General features: G+C 41.3%; 1 long non-coding RNA gene across 2 annotated transcripts in view; it reads left to right on the top strand.

The window, feature by feature from the left end:
- The window catches only part of LOC112947526, a 29508-nt gene extending 23070 nt beyond the window's left edge, over positions 1–6438 (top strand). For both annotated transcript variants that reach the window (XR_003249421.1, XR_003249422.1), the window contains exons 2-3: positions 3414–3524; positions 3604–6438. This is a non-coding gene — a long non-coding RNA (uncharacterized LOC112947526). The remainder of the gene's footprint in view (positions 1–3413; positions 3525–3603) is intronic.
- Positions 6439–18690: the final 12252 nt, after the last annotated feature.

Here is an 18690-nt window from a genome sequence, read left to right as displayed (position 1 = left end):
TAAGGGGGGCYAGTCCTATGTGGGGGCTCCTTTTCCAGCAGCAGTAGTTCCCTTTTTCCCTCCTCCTTGCATTTCTGGTGATGCTTCTGAGCGCTGCGTTTGAAGACGGCTCTTTCTAGTGCAGCAGTCCCAGGAGCAGCAGTTCCAGTGCTGTGATTTAAGGTATTCTTGCCGRCACGAGCATGGAGCTGCTCAGCTCCCTGTGGACAAAATGATTACACTTAGCAAATCGCTGTTGTAGATTTTACTATGGATTTAATGCCATTTGCAAACATGGGACTTGTAAATGAATTGCTGAAGCAAATTCTCCAGAGACTGGAGAAATTTGGGCAGAAACTGCACACAAAAACCCACATATGTTTTAGTCTTTACAGTTTTTATTGTCTGATATGGTATTCCTCAAAGTGATAAACTTAAAATTGYTTCTCTTTTTCACATGGACAAGCAAGCTTAAGGGCTTTTCTTGACATGGAACTTCCCAGTAAGTCGCACATCAATGACCTAAGCTAAGCCTCGATTAAATGTATTAAATGTGAWTCTTAATGTCAGGTGACACATTAGACATGAATTCATTCTAATGAAATAATTGAGCAGAGCACCAAACATGTATTACTGAGGTTTAGTCATGTCTGGCTTTAACATACCAGTAGCTTCAGCCTCTTTTAATGTCTCGGTAGCAGATACCAGGATAAACTTCCAATACCTGTATGTGTTCTGTTGCTGAGACACTGAACAAAATTCTCAGGACTAGGTCTCCCTTCTCTAAGGAGAGCTTCTCACACTTGGTCATATACTGCCTTCATATTATGTGCTGATGGAGGAAATACGTAGAAGAATTAATATAAGCAGACATATAGGACAGCAAAAACTGTGGATCCTGAAGTAGCCGTCAATGTTTGATGTACATGTACATCTCGAAATGTAGGTTACTCCACTCAGTATTCTCAGATGTCCTCTAGCATGTCCAGGGAAATGCTGCCTAACAGAATTCCCACTCAGCAAAGCAAAAGGGGTAAATGAAACTGTATTTAGCCTCCCTTTAGCAAATATGACATGGGTATAAAATCTTTCTGAGCTTATGCTTTACCCGCAGGGCTTAATTACATCTGATGAAGGTTAATAACTAGCAATAGGTAAATCTCACCGTTTACAACATTCCAGTTTTATCTGAATGAGCACCTTGCACTTCAGAGGGCAATTCTTCTTGTCTCCTAAATGGTGATTAATTTTGTGCCCTATTCCCAGGGCRCATGGCCTGATGACCTCTCTGCTCAGCTCTGAAAGTGCTGTCTCTCAGGATGCATCGTGAGATGCGTAGCTGCAGTCTGMTGCTTTTTAGTTCTCAGGGGAAGGATTTAACAGCAATGCTGAGCTTGGTGAATGAGCTTTCTCATATGCTGACCAGATTTAAAGCATCATTCTTTGGGTAGCAGTGATTAGTGTGTCCTACACCAGAATAAGAGAGTGGACTGTCCTTTTTTCTTGAAAAGAGCTTCGCCTTTGAGCGTTTTCATGAGAGATTTCTTTCCTAATCAACTGGGCTTTAGTAACTTGATTAAATGCATTGTTTCCCTTGCATATTTAATGCAGAATGCCAGAAAGCAATCRGGGTCAGTAACCTCTGTCCCGGACACTTAGTACTTTCATCCATAAAGCACTTTACTAATATAAGCTAATCCTCATAATGTTCTTACAAAGTCCTGCAGCATTAGAGCTAGGTAAATAACTCACTATCAGCAATTTCAGGAAGGCTTTGGGGATGGAAATGATGTCAGATCTGCTGTGGCACTGCAGTGATTGCAGTGTGCGTGGAAATGTGGGGCTCTGGTGCCTTTTCACTAGGACGCATGGCACTACTGGATGCCTTGGCTCCATATGGAAATCTTCTCCAGCTGAAGAGGATGGTGCCAGCAGCTCCTGTGCAAAACCCTTGGCCAATCTGCAGGATGCCTCCCAGGGGTGCTGTTTGGCCTGCTAGTTTTGTGCTGCGTGAGGAGGTTAAAGCAGCATGTGGAAAGGTGTGCAGAATGTCAGAGGTGGCACGAGGGAGAGGGGGAGACCCRTGCACTCAGGAGAGAGGCTGAGGAGGAACATGGGATGGAATGGGGAACCAGGCCTTTCTGGCCATGCCTCCCTATCCTGGCCTGTGCACGGGTAGAGGAGCAGACAGCACCTTTGTGCTGCCTCTTCTGTGCCACGTGAGGGCAGAGAAACAAGGAGGAACRTTCTCATATTCGATGAACGTGTCTCTTGCCTCTATTGTTAGAAGTGGGCAGATGCCTGTTGTGCTTTCTTCTAACTTAAAGAAACGTTCTYACCTGTTTCTTTCCTGCAGTCACCTCAAGTTTTTGCATTGTAGCATTGCTGGTTACCCTCAGAACATTTCCTAAGGCGAGGCAAATGGGACAGTCCAAAATTTAGAGAAATGTTGAACTGGATAATTTCCTAGTGACTCTTTATTATGTTATAAGCATAATTCAAAATGAGGCCRTGCAAACCAACTATCTCTAATTGTCCCCTTAGGTTTCTAAATGAAATTGTATTTACTTTCCTAGCTTATCAGTATAAATGTATGCAGAAAGTCCTACAGCCATTGCTTGATAGAGAAAAATAACCAGTTAATTGTATATTACTGTAAATGTGCTGCTCTGGGTTGATTGCCTTGTTTTAGAAAGCACTTGTATAAGAAATATTTGATGAACAAAAACAATAGGAACTAGGCAAACTAAAACCCAAAAGTAGTAGTAAATCTGAAGGAAATAGTGCAGCAAATAAAGTCTAGAAAGATAAGAGAGGAGCTTGTGTCTTCAGGAAAAAATGGTGAATCTTGTTAGCCAGCTGACTCATAGGCAGATCAGATTATTAGAAGTTATATGATTTGATTCATTAAGTTGCTTAAACATGTGCATGAGCGTATGAGTAATCCCACTGAGAATACTTATGTGTTTAAGTTAAACATCTGTTTAAAACRCTTGCTGAATCAGGGCCTTCCAAAAAATGTGGAGCATAAATACTTGTATCTCTTCTTGGTGTGATGGTAGAACATGTTCTGTGCCAGACACAGTTCTTAGAGTTGTTGCATCTGGTCACATTTGTATGTTCTGTTGTTGTTTTTTTTTGTCTGTATAAGCAACATCTGCAAGTTTTGCTCCTTTTAGCTGGGAGTTAATCCAGTGCTCTATTTTGGGAATTGCTTGGCTGCCAAAACACCCCTAGCAAACTACCTCCATTCATAACAGGAGAGTTGATGCTCTGTTCTTTTAAACTTTTTCTTAATTATAAACAGCTTAAAACTGTTTGAATGGTACTATTAAGTCACTGAATCCCGCTCTTTTTTAGCTAATTACTAACATTATTTCTATTTTGGGGATGATATTTTCATCTTTGGAATTCAATCAGATTTTCTCCTACAGAATCAAGTTTCATCATTATTCTACGCTAAAGGCTGAGTTTTTGAGCATGCCAATACAGCTGGAATGACATTGGCCTTCCTGCTTCAAGGACACAAAGGATTATCCTAAAACGTAAGTGGGAAAGATCTGCATTGGGGCTATTGAAGGTTTTCTCTTTTCCTATCCAACATGATGGGTACTTGTCTTGCAGCTAGGACTCTGACCAACTCAGTGTTTCTGAGCAGCCCTTTGATTGGTAAGAACCAAATATCTGACCAGTCTTCACTGCCACACTTATTTACAGAGCCACTGAAGAGGAACACAATAATGTGGAGCAGTAATTGGCAGTAATTAACTCAGGAATAACTGCTGACCTACTAGATATCACCAGGACAACTTCAGCACAATCCCAGCACTTCAGTTGATAAGGAGTCGTAGTCTCTCTTTGAGCTTTCATTTCCTCTAGAGTTTTTTCTCCAACCGTGTGAAACACAAAGCACATACAACAGCATTTTGGAAACCAAAATATACTGTATTCACTATAGAATATGTGGAATTTTAATGGCTGGTAGAGTAGGAGTGATGTAAGCAAGTAGCTCCTTGCATGGAGGAAACAAAGAGCCTGGCTTTCAACATTTTACTGTCTTAGTCTCTTTTTCTCCTTCTGCTCCTCAAGTCTTTGATTGCTTGAGAATGAGTGACCTTATTAGTCTCTTCCTCACTGGAGAACTTCCTGTCCTTTGGCTTGCTGCCTGTTTTCATGAAACCTGCAGAATCTTTGGGAAATTTGATTGAAATTCAGTGATGGATTCAGAATGCAGAATATCACCTTGTACGTACATGTATAGTATCAAGGATCACATAAATGCGGTTTCAGTGGGAAATCAAGCTAAAATCCTGCCACACAGTGAGATGTCTCTGCGATCTCATTCTTTGAAATAAGACAGTGAAGGTATAACAAAGGAAATAAATGTCTTCTCCCTAAATGGAAAACAAACACAAAATGTCAACTGAGACCAAAATACAGCCTTTTCATTCATTAACTGAATAGCATGGGTATGGAAGTCACGTGGTGACACTAAACATGCCACCTCACAATGCTCTYGAGTGTTCCTGCCGTGTAGTAATATAAAGTAATATAAAATAATGTAAATTCTAACATAACAATTTAAAATAATTATAAAATAATTTGGATTACTCACTTTTGTGGTGGGTATTAGAATGGAGCATGAGTGCTGKAATTATCTGCACCTCTGCCCAAGGCCATGGTCCTTCATACCCACAAAAGACCTGGGCTCAATCTCATCCTTATTTTCTGACAGTCTTATTTAGTTTAATAATGAATTTGGGACAGGGCTTCAATGAAAGATGCTATGTAATATCCTGCGAAGTTCTGAGTGACCCCAGTGAGGGTTTGATGATGTCTTTGATGAAAGAGCCCAGCCTATGTAAAAATCTTTCTTGATTAGTGAAGTCAGCTGCTGTTGGAATGATTGGGGTGGATTTATTTCTTCTTTTAAATTCAAATTACCTCCAAATAAGTTTTCAAGGCACTTCCTACAGATTAAAGGATGGGAGGAATGTGACTCAGAATATTTCAGTGGAAGGTTTTCCTCAGAAATCTAATCATTTGGGATTCTGGCTCTGTTGAATGAGTTAGCTGAACAGGTAGAGAACTTTAGGCTGCAATATATGACACAAAATGTTTCTAAACACAGTCAATATTCCACAGAAACCAGTGCTCACTGAGGGCCTGCTGTGCCTGTTGTCAAGTAGCACTTGGGATCTTGGAAGTAAGATCTGTTCTTCCTGGTCCCTCATCTGACATTCTGCCTTCCTCTTGTAAAAGCCAGAAGGAGTTTTGCCACAGATGTCCAGGGAGAAGGTGAGGCTCAGTAGTGCTTAGAAAACCTCCTAGTCKGACTGATGTGGTTGACAGCCAGCAGCAACCTCGGTCTCCTGTGTCCAGAGCCTCGACAGGGTGGCCAGGGCTTTTCCAGATGTGACACCTGATCATAGAATCCTGGAATTGTTATGGTTGGAAAAGACCTTCAAGATCATGAAGCCCAACTGTAAACCTGTCACTGCCCTGCCTGCTAAACCCTGTCCCTGAGTGCCTCATCTATGGGTTTTTTGAACACTGCCGGGAATGGGGACCCACCACTGCCCTCAGCAAGATCCCAATGTCTTATCCAGTATCTGAAAACAAGGAAGATTCTTGGCAAGCATCGGGAAAGTGTGGTGGCAGAGAAGCTGGGAAGAGAGGCAAAAGCAGAAGAGAGAGAAGGGCAGCYTGATATCTTCAAGAGAGAAGACCGGCAATGCAAGATCAGGGAGTTCTGCAAGACCTTAAAAGGGATCAGCAGATGTCTTGCTTCTTGAGGGACCTGCATATCCTAAAGCATCACAAATCTCAGACTCATCGAATTTACATTTTTTGGAAAGTCAGAGCTATAAATACATCATTAGATGATGCCCTTTAGTCTCTTGGTTTATTTTCTTTAAAGGAAAGGCTTAGCAAGAGGCACCCTTTTCACTAATCTGGCGTGAAACTGAAAGATTTGAGAAGAAGAGAGGGCTACATTTAAAAAAAGTAATAAACACATCTGTAGGCTTGGGCTGCCCTGTATAGTAGAAATATTGAGTACATTTTTGAATGTTCAAAAAGAGGGAACATTTTTTCTGTCATAAAATTCTCTTGCATCAGTTTAAGCACATTTTATGAACTGACTTGAGGGCTCTATGTAAATCTGCTCAGGATTCTGAGAAAGGAGAGGGTTATTAATCTGGAAAAAGTGTCTTTGCTTAGAGCCAACTTCGGAATCTATTTAAAACAGGAATTTTTAACAAGTGAAGAATATTCCCTGAGTTACCCTTAGATTAGCTTCCTTTTATGGGTACTGGGCAGAGCCAGTAGAATTTTACTCCTGGTAAAAAGTTTTTACATCCCTGAGCAGATATTAAACATGATCAGCATAACATCAATGCATTTGATGAGATTCAGCCCACATAGTTCATTCCTCYAAAGGCAATAGAGGTTTTGCCATTTCTTGTACCCCAAACTATTAAAAGAGAAAGACCGAATAAGCTCCCACAACTGATACAAATAAAGCCAAATAATAGATGATTTTAAAAATAAAACTAAGAAGAAATGGCAGGACATTACTGTTCATTAAAATAAAAATGTTTTCTCTAAGACAAGTGGAAGGGATGAGTATTCTTCCCAAATTTTTACTGGCTGTTGAAAATCCTGTCTTTAAATATTTGCATCCTGCCAGCCTGATCAGAGCTCACATAAGAATGCAGCCCAGTCAGTCACTCACATTATATTGCAAATATAATAGTTTCCATTTTCAGGGGGTGCTGCCTGTGTCAGGTTAGGATTTTCCAATGTAGAAATTCATTCAAGACAGGAAAATTTGGGGACCTGTAGCTGTTTCCTTTGTTGCCTGCTATTTGAACCCACTTGTTTCCCACTCTGGATAGTGCTGGTTGTTGTRTAATTGTGGTTTTTCTGCCCTGCATGTTCTCCCCAGATTGCATTCGCTCAAGTTTCTCTGCAATAGGTGGAACGCAGAGGATCAAGAGCCTCCAAAGGCCACGGCTTATGAATTCTTGCTTAAAATCAAATATTTGTGGGCAGTAATAGTACTTTTGTTTAGGTGTTATGTTGTGCTGTTGCATTATGYTTATTTTAGGGTGGTGGTGCCTATAGCAGCGTTAGTATTTCCCGTTCTATGTAGATATATAAGCAGGTTATTATAAAACTGTTGTAGACTTGCACAGGAGATGAGAGTAATATTTTTCCAYTCAGTTGTTCACAGTTTTAGGATGTCCCTTTATAGAGGCTAGGTCAAGGCTAGCCCCTTGGAGAGAAAAGCAGATGGTTCCTGTCTCTCCAGCAGCTGGGCATACGTGGGTGGAAAAACTTTGCAAAAAAGCAGCGTGGCAGGTGGAAGAGCAACAGCACGGAGCTGGAGCCTGCAGGTTAGGGTGAGGGGCCACAGCGGATCCGGCCAGTTTGCCACAAATCAAGAAATTCACTGAGCTCACTGAAACCAAACCTGTATCAGAATGTGAGACGTTCGGTAACCTTTTTAATTTCTATTCTGCTTAAGCTGGTCATTTTAAGCTTTTTCTGTATTTCTTTTTTTTTTGTGTTAAGTTAATGTTCTAGTAAAACTTGGCTTTCGCAGTTTCAAAGTCACTCAGTCTTCTTTGGGGAGCTCATTATAAGAAAAGGTCTAGTCAGAACCATTGCAAAGCCGGGGCTGACTTGGGCACCTGTCACAGCTAGGTCATTAGAAAAAGTTAAATATATTCCCTTACTTATATGCTTCCAACAGCTGATCTTAATGGCTTACTTGAGTGCAATARAAGTCAGATTTTGGTCCAGATCAGGCTATTTACCATTTTCATAATTGTACTGTATTACAAAGTGTATGTGGACAAAGCTCTACTCAAAAATCTTTAAGAAAGAGTAACTACAGCAGTATTATTTTTGGACTACTGAGTCCCTTTGGAATTTGGAAATTTCTGCAACTGGGACCTTGGGAAGAGCCTTAGGTAGATAACGTAGGTTCCTGTCCAGATCATTAGCTCTTTGGGGTTGGCAGGAGCAAACCGTTCATCATCGTCCTCCCCAGGGAGACCCGATGGAGTGAGGTGGTGCCCAGATGTTGCTCATTAGGCCTTCAGGCTGCTGTTTTGCCCCGCGTTTGGCATTTGCTCCCTGTCCCAGACCCTGCTGAGCAGAGTTAATCAGCTGCTSTGGGAGCGCTGGCCACCCCTTTGTCTGCCCTTCTGGCTCCACCAGCTCCTAATACAGGTGGTTTGGTGGCCATCTCCATCCATTGGCTTGTCATGCAGGCCAGTGCCTCCTCAAGCTTGCCAGGATCTCAGCATTGAATTCCAAGATGCATACATTGCAGATTAGTGGGTGAAAGCCAAATAGTAAATAATAATAATAATGCAGAGTTGATGTCTTCGTTTGTGCTTTATTCTACACCAGAGTGGAACTTCTGCATCGGGGCCATCATTAGGATATTTGTGAAATGTACAGACTGAGAACCCGTGCCTTGTGTGAAAACTACTTCTTGTGTGAAATCTTCTAACGTCAAAAAAGAAGTGGCAAGCCCTGAAATAATTAAATTGGAGCTGGGTGCTCAGGCTCTCAGCAAACTATATGAAAGGTGATCCACAGAGATTTCGTAAACATCTGGTAAAGAAAGAAAGGCAATGATAAAGAAGTGGGAAATGATAACAGCAATGATAATATCCAGGTGGCTCATATAAAAATGATATGTTTATAGTCTGCTTTTATGTGAAGCATCCCTTAACTAGAGGAAAAATAAGCCAAGCTAAGGCTTGTGARGTATAAAAGCAGCAAATGTGCCATGACTGGAAACATAACAAAACTACACAAATAAGCTCACCTGCAGAATAAAACACAGTTACTGGAATTTAATGCGTTGTGTGCACTGAGCTTGATGCTGGTTATGATAAATGGAGGAAAGAGTAGCTTTCTGGCTGAAAGATGCTCAGAACCCAGAGGGATGGGTTAAAAATGGAAGTTTAGAAGTGCTTCTTTTTTAGTTCTTTTTTCCTGGCCTCTTAGTGTTCCTCTTCTTTTAGAAAGAAACAGAACAACTCTGTGATTTGTGGGGTCCAGCAGGTCTATGGTGTGCGCAGGCAAAATGGCTTTTCTCATCTGCAATCTGGCAATTACTTTGCGTGTCAGAGTAACATCTTAAGGAGGCACAAATATTTGAAAGGGTAAGTAATGATAAGGAGGAGTGAGTATTATTGCTTGACAAGCCAGATTGTTTCCAAAAAGACTTGCCCTTTTGCAAACAGGTAAGTTCTTGCACTTAATGTCTAGAGAAGGTAAAAGGCCAGCAGACAGGTCTGGGGTTTGAAAAGTGGAAAATGTGGAAAGAATTTAGTTGTCAGAGTGGATTCTATTCAAGAAAAAGCCCCAGAAAAATTCTTTGGCCCAAAAAGCTGATGTTATCCTCGGTTGCGCAGGGAACTATATGTGGAGTCAGTGCTATTTCCATATAATGGGAATAATAATTAAGAAGCAGTGCTCCAACATTAGCACATCTAAAGCAATCTAATGTCAGCTAGCAACTATTTGGCTTTATGTAGATGAGTAATTCCAAAGTGATTTTTTTCTCCTGTTTGTCATAATTTTCTGTACATTTTTCTTCATTTCCAAGCTTTCCAAAATCATCATTTTTTCCCTTTGTTTGGCTACCTGATGAAACCATGGCTATTCTGTTTAAACCAAAGAAGGTTTAAAACCACCTTCTTGGCATCCTGTTTTTCTWTAAAATAAACTTTAATTGGGATTTAGTATACCATAAGTATTCAACCCCCAGAATTTCCAAAACAATTCCAACCTTTCTGTTTTCAAGGCTGTGCCTTGCTTTTATATCGAATTCACATCCGCCCACTCTGGGGATAATTTCTGCAATGTATCATCATCGTGTCTTTCTGGATGCCTACRTTTCATCTCCAGGCCTTTCCCTTGAACCCCGGGTATCTCACTCGCTTGTCCTGTCCTTGAGTGCTGAGGCTTCCAGGTGGCTTCCCAGTCAGTGGCTTTTTTTTCAGCAATTCCTACAAATATAGACATATATTTTCTTTAAGTATGTGCACTTTGTTTCTTTTTCGGTCAGYGAGGGTGTACTGTAGCATGTCAGCCTGGCTGGACCAAAGCCTGTTGTAAACACTTCAAAAATTGATTCCCTTTTTGATTTCACTTATGATGCCAATCATCAAACAGGAACTTTCAAACAAGTCTCTGGGAGTGCAGTATTTTCTGTACCYGTTCTTCTAGGCTGTGGAGCAAAACATGTGTCCAACATGATGCCAATATAATTTGGTTGGCCCCACTATATTAAATTATATGTAAATCTTTGGTTCATTTTTACTTTCCATAGTTTCACCCGCTTCAAGAAGAGAAGAAATTCAGGCCCAAACAGTCTGACAATCGTTTGCTGTATCTGTGGCAAATTGTATATGTATTTCAATGTTACTGTGCTGCTTCATTTGTCACTTAGCACCTTTGCTCTTGTTCCATGATGCTTTCCCCTCTCCATTTGTTGTGCTAGCTGGTCATTCTTGGTAGGAATTTGAGCAGTTAGTGCCAGATCACGCAACTGGTATTAGCTGAGGCCAGAGTCAGGGCTGGGCCGGGGACCTGGGCTTAAGCTGCTTCATGCATGGGCTCCTTCTTCATGTGCAGCTCCTAGATGGGCTGGAGAGGATAGAGCTCTTGGTCGAGCCTCACTGATACCCCAAGCTGGAGCCCTCCCTGGACTCCAGAGAGCAGCCGTGGTGGCTGCGCTAGGCCAGGGGCAAGGACCRGATTAAGAGCTGCCAGAGGTCTCTAGTTAGCCCAGCTTCGGGAGTGGAGATAGCCTCATACTCCGTATTTCCATATATTTCAGTGAGAATTCTGTTTAAGCCAAAGTTTTTTTTTCAATGTGTGAGTGGGATATTAAGCAGGGTCAGGAAACATTCACTTCTCCTTTAAAAAAATTAAAAAAAAAAAAACTAACCCTCAAAGTTCTCTTTCCTGAACAGATATTAGCCATTATCTGGCTAACCATGATCAGCACAATGGCTTTGATGAGACCCAACCCACAGCTTGTTCCTCCTGAGCAGACCGGGTTTTCTGCCAGCCATCCTGCATTCATTACATCCAAACCTAATAAAAGAGACGGAATGAACCCTCGTGATTGATGCAAATAAAGCCAAACGCTGCTACAAACGAAATAAGGGGTCATTATCAGTTGCTGTTATTCTGCAGAGAGAATATACTCAGCAAACTCCATGCAAAATATAGCTAAGCAACAACTTTTCCCTGCATTTGCTTGTTAATTGGTGCAGCGTTTGCGTCTTTTAACATATCCTTCAGGTACTCTGTCCAGCCTGCTCTGTAACACCGGTGAGTTAGTACTACGTGCTCTTCAGTGCTGCTGTTGGCTTGGGCTGCTCCTTTCTGTTCCTGGCTGGTTTACCTACGTTTTTCTTACAAGTTGCGACGTAAATACCCTGGCATCTCTGCTGGCCCTGCACAGGTCAGCCGAGCTTCGAGCAGGGGTCATCTTCCCAGTGGAAACCTGAGAATGTGCCTGGGTGATCTGAGCAAAAAAGGGCAAGGCAACRTGAGAAGCAAGAAGCCTCGAATTTAATCCCGAAGCACTTTGTTAAGCATTTTTACCAGCCTGTAGGGTTGATGTTGAGCAGGAGGAATTTGACCAGAGGGAGGCTTTGAATTTATTATCAGTGGAGCTGATAGCACTGCCTATTATTAAAATTGGTGGATATTGCCCTTGAAATTCCCTGCAGTTGCTTTAACTTTGTTGAGCTTTTTTTTTTTTTTTTTTTCTTTTTCTAATTTTCGTGCGGATAAGAGGCTTGCTTCTCCACTTTAGTGGGTGTTGGTTTATTCATTTTCCAAATATTCCCGCTGTTTTGAAGAATGAAGCCTGGGAAAGTTAGCCTGTGATACCCAAGTTAGAAAACTAAAAGCTACTCGAGAGTATTTCCTATGTCCTTTTCCTTATTACCAGAAGCAACGTCAGGAAATTTGGTAGGGAGAGGCTGCTGTGCCACAGAGATCCATTCTGCCATGTTTGAACAGGGAACACGCTTGCTGTTGGAAAGCAGCGATTTAAATAAGGCCTTTTTTAACGTGTGCAATGTCTACACGGAGCACGGCGCGGTGTGATGCTGCACAGCATCTGCCAGCAGTTACAGCTCTATGAGGCCRGGTGGCTACTTCCCTTGGGCAACTATTAAAAAGGTCTTGAGACGTATGAAGGGCCAAGTTTTCTGATTTGTGGGAAATGCCATGATTGGGGTTGTAGGGAATGTTCTGAAAAGGCAGTAGAAATAAACAACTGAAAATATATTTACAAAGTCATGTGATAAATTTCTCACTCATWACGTTGAAAAAGTTGAGTCTAGTTTTAACTAGTTCTCCAAACACTTGAAATTAGAGGTCAAACCGTATTATTCTGAAACTATTGTGATATCATGTTTTGTACTTTAGCACAAAAAAAGACTCAAATTAGTACATTCCACAAAATGACTCACTTTGTATAAATCATCAGTTCACAGGAAAAAAAAAGGTTTTATATAGAAAATCATCAACTAGTATTAGATCAACATTTCCTAGTTGTGTGTTCTTTTTCTGTAGGTAACCAACTGCAGAATTTGAGGAGATACGTAGGGTTTGAAAGAGGTGCAGTGGGTAAAGGCATTGCAGAAAGAAAAGGGCATCACATGATTAAGTAAAATTACATATTTTTCCATAGGTGGTCTCCGATGAAATCCGCAGAGACTGACCTTGGAGGACTCCAGCTGCTTTAAGGGTAAGTTCTTTGAAAAAGCAGGTCCAAGTTATTTCCAACAGGGTGACCAGTGGGTATCTAGGGTAATACTGATAATCTGATGCTAATAGGTATTGAATGTGGTATYTCTTATTACCCAAATACTGGACCTCACAGCTCTCAGTGTGTGTTTTAGTTCCTTGGCTTAGTTTTAAAAATGTAATTGCTTTCTTTCTACACTCATAATTCTGTGGGAGAAAGTCATGTGAACAATTGCAGGGCTTCTCATGGGGAGGAATRGGAAAATATTTTTGAACTACTAAACTTAAGTCATTTAATCTTTCCCGCTTACTTCAATGTATTGATTTTGGAGACCGAACATATATATTGCAGACTTAGGCTAGCTTTATAATATCAGCTGTTCAAAGGGCATTTGTTAAAAAATAATAATGAAAAATAAAAAACACAAATCTTCTTAAATTTACCATAAGATAAAGAAACTTACAGGAATAGTAAGAACGTGGATCTGTTGCATAATGCTTAATCATGACTCTGTCTTCCTGAGTCACTAACGTTTTATGACCTTTATTTTCAAATTAGGTGTATACATACGTAAAGACATAATTGCAAAAGTACTTTGAATAAAATAGTTAATGTGATTATGAGATAAGACCTTTCAGGTCTTTAACAACGGAAAATGAAAATGTAGTTCATGGGAAAATGTAAACCTGAAATAAGAGAAAATATTCTAGTATTATGTTTTCCCCCAAATGAAAGGCTCTGTGGGTTGATTAAAAAAAAAAAGAAATTGTAGCAAATGCTGTTGCCATCATTTTTCTTCTCATCCTATCTGTATAATGCATTAAAACTATCAATAATGACTCTAAGATTGTAACAAGCAARGCTAATTTGTGTTTATCAGGCTCCTCAGTTGCACAAATTGCCGTGAGATAYGGCTTAAAACTTTTTCCAATTACGCTCCGTATTTTCTGCAGTAAGCAATGGAGCTGGCGGCTTGACTGCTTCTCCCTTAGCTCCCAGCTCTTATCTTTTCTTCGGCTGTATCTTTGTGGCCGCCTTTTTTAAGAATCTCTTTAGGGCTTGTGTCAGCACTCCCGGGGCCGTGTAAAGAGCAGTAATAGCCTGGAAGAGCCGCAGTACCTAGAGCAACGAGGAGGCCCCTTCTTCAGCTTTAGTGGGCGAGGAGAGGGTTGCGTGACAGCCGTTTGTTTAGCTGTCATAAGGTCTTACCTAAGGCTCTGACTCATTCAGGAATCAGATTCAGGCCCAAATTTGAGAAATCCTGTCCGTCTGCCAGGGCACTGCTTAGCAAGCTATCTGATGCATACTGTTTGTTTGTTTCTCTCTCATTTTCCTAGCAAATTGGACCCTTTTTTATATAAAACTATACATTAGATCCTGCTAAAATTTTCTCCTGTGGAGCACAGCAGAAGCAGCAGGGTGCCAGGGCTAGTGGAAAGACAGACAAGCTGTTCCAGTTCCCGCTATGACCCATTGACAACATCTCACCAGCAGCGCGGAACTAAGCACAGGCTTAATTTTGTCAGGTACACACGCAGTGGAGCAGAAATGAACATCAGGCAAGCGAGAATTAGGGACATTACCTCTGCCCGTGCAGCCCGCTTTGGGACTGCTTTTCTTCTATTATTCAATTCTTTGTCGAGTGCCTTCATGTGCCTAAATAATGCTGGAAAAAGGAGGAGAGGCCCCGCAAGGAGAGAGGGCTCTGTAGTCGTCTTAGTTGTGAAGAGAGCAGTTTAAGACCAAGCTGTTCRTGTTTTGCTCGCATATTTTGGCATATTTTGCTGCCACCCCAGCACCAGCCTACGCCTGCGTCCAGGCTGCTGTTGGTCCTTCTGTGAACAACCGACTGCTCTCTCTTCCCATGACCTGTCCAAAGTGCTGGAGGAAATACTTGCTTAGGGCTGTTGTTAAAGGTATTGCAGTGACCCAGTAGACTTTGCTGGATATATTCCAAGTAGGACAATGTTTTCTAAGCTGTCTATTAATGCTCAAACATTGTTAAAGAGGTTTTTAGCCTCTCTCTTACTTTTCTTTTTGCTCTGTGCTCCCTCCTCTCAAACTTTCATTTCTTTCAGCATGTTCTTTRGCCTCTCTAATTTTGTCATTCTAGGTATGGGGAAGTAGGACAGCATCTCTGAACGAACAGCCTCACAGAGCTCTTCTAGTCAATGCTAATCTTCTACAGATATATATATATAATGGAAAATAGTGCAGGAAAGGGGAAAGTGCAGCTGCATGTTTTCTGATTCCATATGGGAAAAAAAGAAGCACATTTGCATGGTGTGTGATTGCTGATGCAGTGAGTAGTGGAGAATACACCTGAACATGAAAATGATATAGAAAAGCATCAGCATAATTCTTTCCAATTTCTTATGGTCCCTTTTAGATCCTTTTAGATCACAGTTTCTTTTTTCTTTTTTTTCTTTCTTTTTTGTTCTCCTCTGTACATTAATACTGTTAATGCTCCTGCTCTTGCATTTGTCTTGTATGGAATAGATTAGACCACACCTGCATGGAAGCGCGACTGCTTCATTAGCAGGCTTTAAAGAGAGTGCTTCCCTTTGAAAGCTTTTCCTGCAGTGGTACAAAAGGAATTACTCTGTCCTCTGTCAGCAGGTGATACGCTCTCAGTTCCTTTTGTTGGACGTCCTCTGCTTGCTGTGGAATAATTAAATATTCATCTTACTAAGGAGCTTGGATATGGTTCTGTAGTTTTGTAATTTGGTTCAGGGAAACCCCTGAGTCCCATTCCCTGCACCTATAAATACTTTATATAGCTTAATATTGAGTGAAACAGTGTAGTGAGAATTAAAATATCGTTCCTTGTGGTCTAAATATTTTAAATACGTCACACAAAAGGGAATTGTCCCTTCAGGGAAGATGAATAGCACTATTGTTGGATAGGGCTAACAGTAGCCTGGAGGGGCACTTGCATCCCTTGAGGAAGATGACTGAATTTAACCGAGGTCTCTTAAATCCAAATTTGCTAATTGTAGAGCAGTTTTCTCACATCTGAGGGCTGCTTCGTTCCTCCTCTCCTTATGCCTGGAGCCCAGCTGATCAGGCTGCCAGGCAGGCCAGCACCTGGTAACTGAGATCCCAGACTGAGATTAACTGGATTAATTCTCACTAATGAGAGATTGAGCACCTTTGGACTTCAAGTGTCTTCAAAGTGARTTAGCAATTTAAGCAGGATATGTTTCAGTTGTGGTTATAGGTGCTCTTTAGGTTGGTTGGAAGATCCCTTTGTAGATTAAGCAGCATCTAGCCACTGAGGAGCCTGTCCGTGAGTGACCCCAGTGAGATTTAGGCTATGTAACCCCCTTTGCATGTTGTATCTTGGCCCGAAGGGATGGGATTGGGCACAGCCTTCACGTCAGGGCAGGTTCAGCCCTTTGAGGGGCTCATACCTTTGATCAGCTGCCATTTGTGCAGTGATAGGGTGCCCTTGTGTGCAGGGAGCCTTGAAACTAGGAAGCAAATACGGGATTACCCTTCCATTTGGGTCTCTCAGTTATAGTCATTGCTATTAGATTGTACTTAATTTGAAGTGCCCACATCCCTGCTCCTGTGTATAAATCAGCCAATATCAGCCATTGTCGTAGATGCTGCTAGTGAGTAACGTAATTCCTGGCACAGTGTAATCYAGTGATCCCTTTGAACAAGGCATCAAGTTTGATGGTACTATGTATAACATGCAGCAGCAGCGACTGTCCACTCTTGGTAATGGTGCACAATACTTGGAAATATTTAAAATAATAGCTGCATTTTGAACTTGGTCAGTTGTGCCCTGTGCTTGAAGGACACATGCCCGTATTTTATATTTCTGGGGGAAGCTGCTTGTCAGACCCGTGGGTCCCAATACAGGCCAAACGTGAGAGAGAGGCCCACTGACCCGAGCAGGGGTGCAGAAAAGAAAGAAGAGAGGAAATCCTGACCCAGGAAGGAATCTAAGGGTAGATCTATTTGCCTTACCCGTGTTGCATGCAATTTGTGGCACGTGGGGAGGAGCAGCTGGGCCTGGCTTTGTCTTGCTACACGAAAAAGCGCTTTGAAGAAAATCCACACTTGCGAAACTTGGCTCGACTTCCRCTCATCTCAAAAAGACCTACATGAGAACATCAAAAGAGCAGAATTTGGCCCTGTGAAAGGAAAGAAATAACCCATTTATGTGTCTCATAGAAAGGTATTAACAGTTTAAAATTACAGTCATTGTGTGGCACAAAGAACATCGTGAACAATCCATTCCCCGATGGATGAGATTTAAAATTAATTCATTCTTCCGCCTCACTCCATTATTGCCAGCAAACCAGTGATGTGGAATTACTTGCTTCTCAGCCATATGGTCTTCTGAGGACAGCTACCTCCTTAGCTTGCTCTAATTAATACATTTAATATCTCAGAAGTTCTTTTAGGTTAACTAAACTGAACGAAAGGAGAGGTAGATTTTACAGTTACAGTTTAGGGATGGTTTTTGTTGTTTTTCTCATATCCTATTTATTTTAAAATCAGAGAGACTTGCTTCCTGGTATGGCAGTGCTCCTAACAAAGCATTAGAGAATGSTGGAGAAGAGACCTAGTGGTGTTAAAAGCCTATTTTTGATTTTCATGCTTTGTCTATAAATACAGTTCTTTAAAAGGATTTCTTGTGCTAGAGTCACTTTTGCATATGACTGTGGAAAGAACAAAGATCTAGACCTTGCTGACTCATTCAGCAGCAATTTTCTGTTTTTTTTCCAACACCTTGGKTTTTTGTTTTGTTTCTTCTCTTGCTGCTTTATTTCCTGCTGTCAAGAATATGGAAGGTGTTGCTCAGGATGCTTCATCAAGCCTGTATCAGGCTGAACAGAATAGAGGCAAGCATGATAAGAGGGCCAAAATTTTGCCTTTTAAAGTTCATTCATAACATTTTCAAAGACCAAATTCTATCTCCTCAAATGAGGAACTTTTAAAAACTATTATCTGGAGAGGGCTTTTGTGTGTGGAAAAAAGGATAAATCTATATGATATTTAGTATTTTAATATTGAATCAGTAGAAGAGTCTGTTGTTRTTATCAGTGGATGTATAAACCAAATGCATTGCACCCCAAATGAATTCACAAATTCCCCTTCAAGTGTATGCCACTCCTTTGTATCTCGTTAATTTAATACTGTTTCCTTCTTCCTTGATCTATATAATTACTGTCTATGAGAGTTTGTTATTTCACAGGTGACCTTGCCCTGCAACTGGGCAGTAGTGACAGCTCATTTTGCAGGTTATTTAATAGCTAGAGGGGAAAATGAAGAGGGAACTGTGAATGGACTGCTAGTTTGGATTCCCTTAATACTTTTTCTTGTCTTCAGAACAAAATTACTATGATATTTCTCTGCATCAGCTCTTTCCATAACGAAACTTAAACTACAGGGAAAAAGTCTTTTTATGTAAAATCTGGTTATCTTCAAATGGAAACTGGGAGTCCTGAAAGGGCACGAGATGTATGCAGAAGTTTGAACGTGCAGGGAAACATTTCAGACCCCTCCAAAGCCTCACAGCAGGTTTGTAGGTTTGTTTTTCCTTTTAAGACACACTCTAGTTCTGCACACATACAGAAAACCTTGAACCAAGGACCCCAGTGAAGACGAGAGAATTTGCTTACTGGTTACTTCGCCAAACCTTGCTGCTTGCACTCCAGGGGATTAAAAACACCCGCTCAGTCTGTTGATACAATTCACCTATGCAGGTCGTAACACCCTTCTCAGGAGCAGGGCTTTCTGATCACTAGCCTGTCTGCTTAATTCTGCAACCAGAAAAAAATCTCTTACTCCTGCGAAGGGATGCCCCAGAGTGGCAGTAACACCACCTCAGTAGCCACACACCTGTGTAACCCGTGTGCTCCCCACATATATCCCATGCCTATAGCCATGCT

This window comes from Nothoprocta perdicaria, unplaced genomic scaffold (genome assembly GCF_003342845.1).
Source record: "Nothoprocta perdicaria isolate Ctin4 unplaced genomic scaffold, notPer1 scaffold_235, whole genome shotgun sequence".
In the NCBI taxonomy this organism is placed as follows: Eukaryota; Metazoa; Chordata; class Aves; order Tinamiformes; family Tinamidae; genus Nothoprocta; species Nothoprocta perdicaria.
This window is presented reverse-complemented; position numbering and strand designations above follow the sequence as displayed.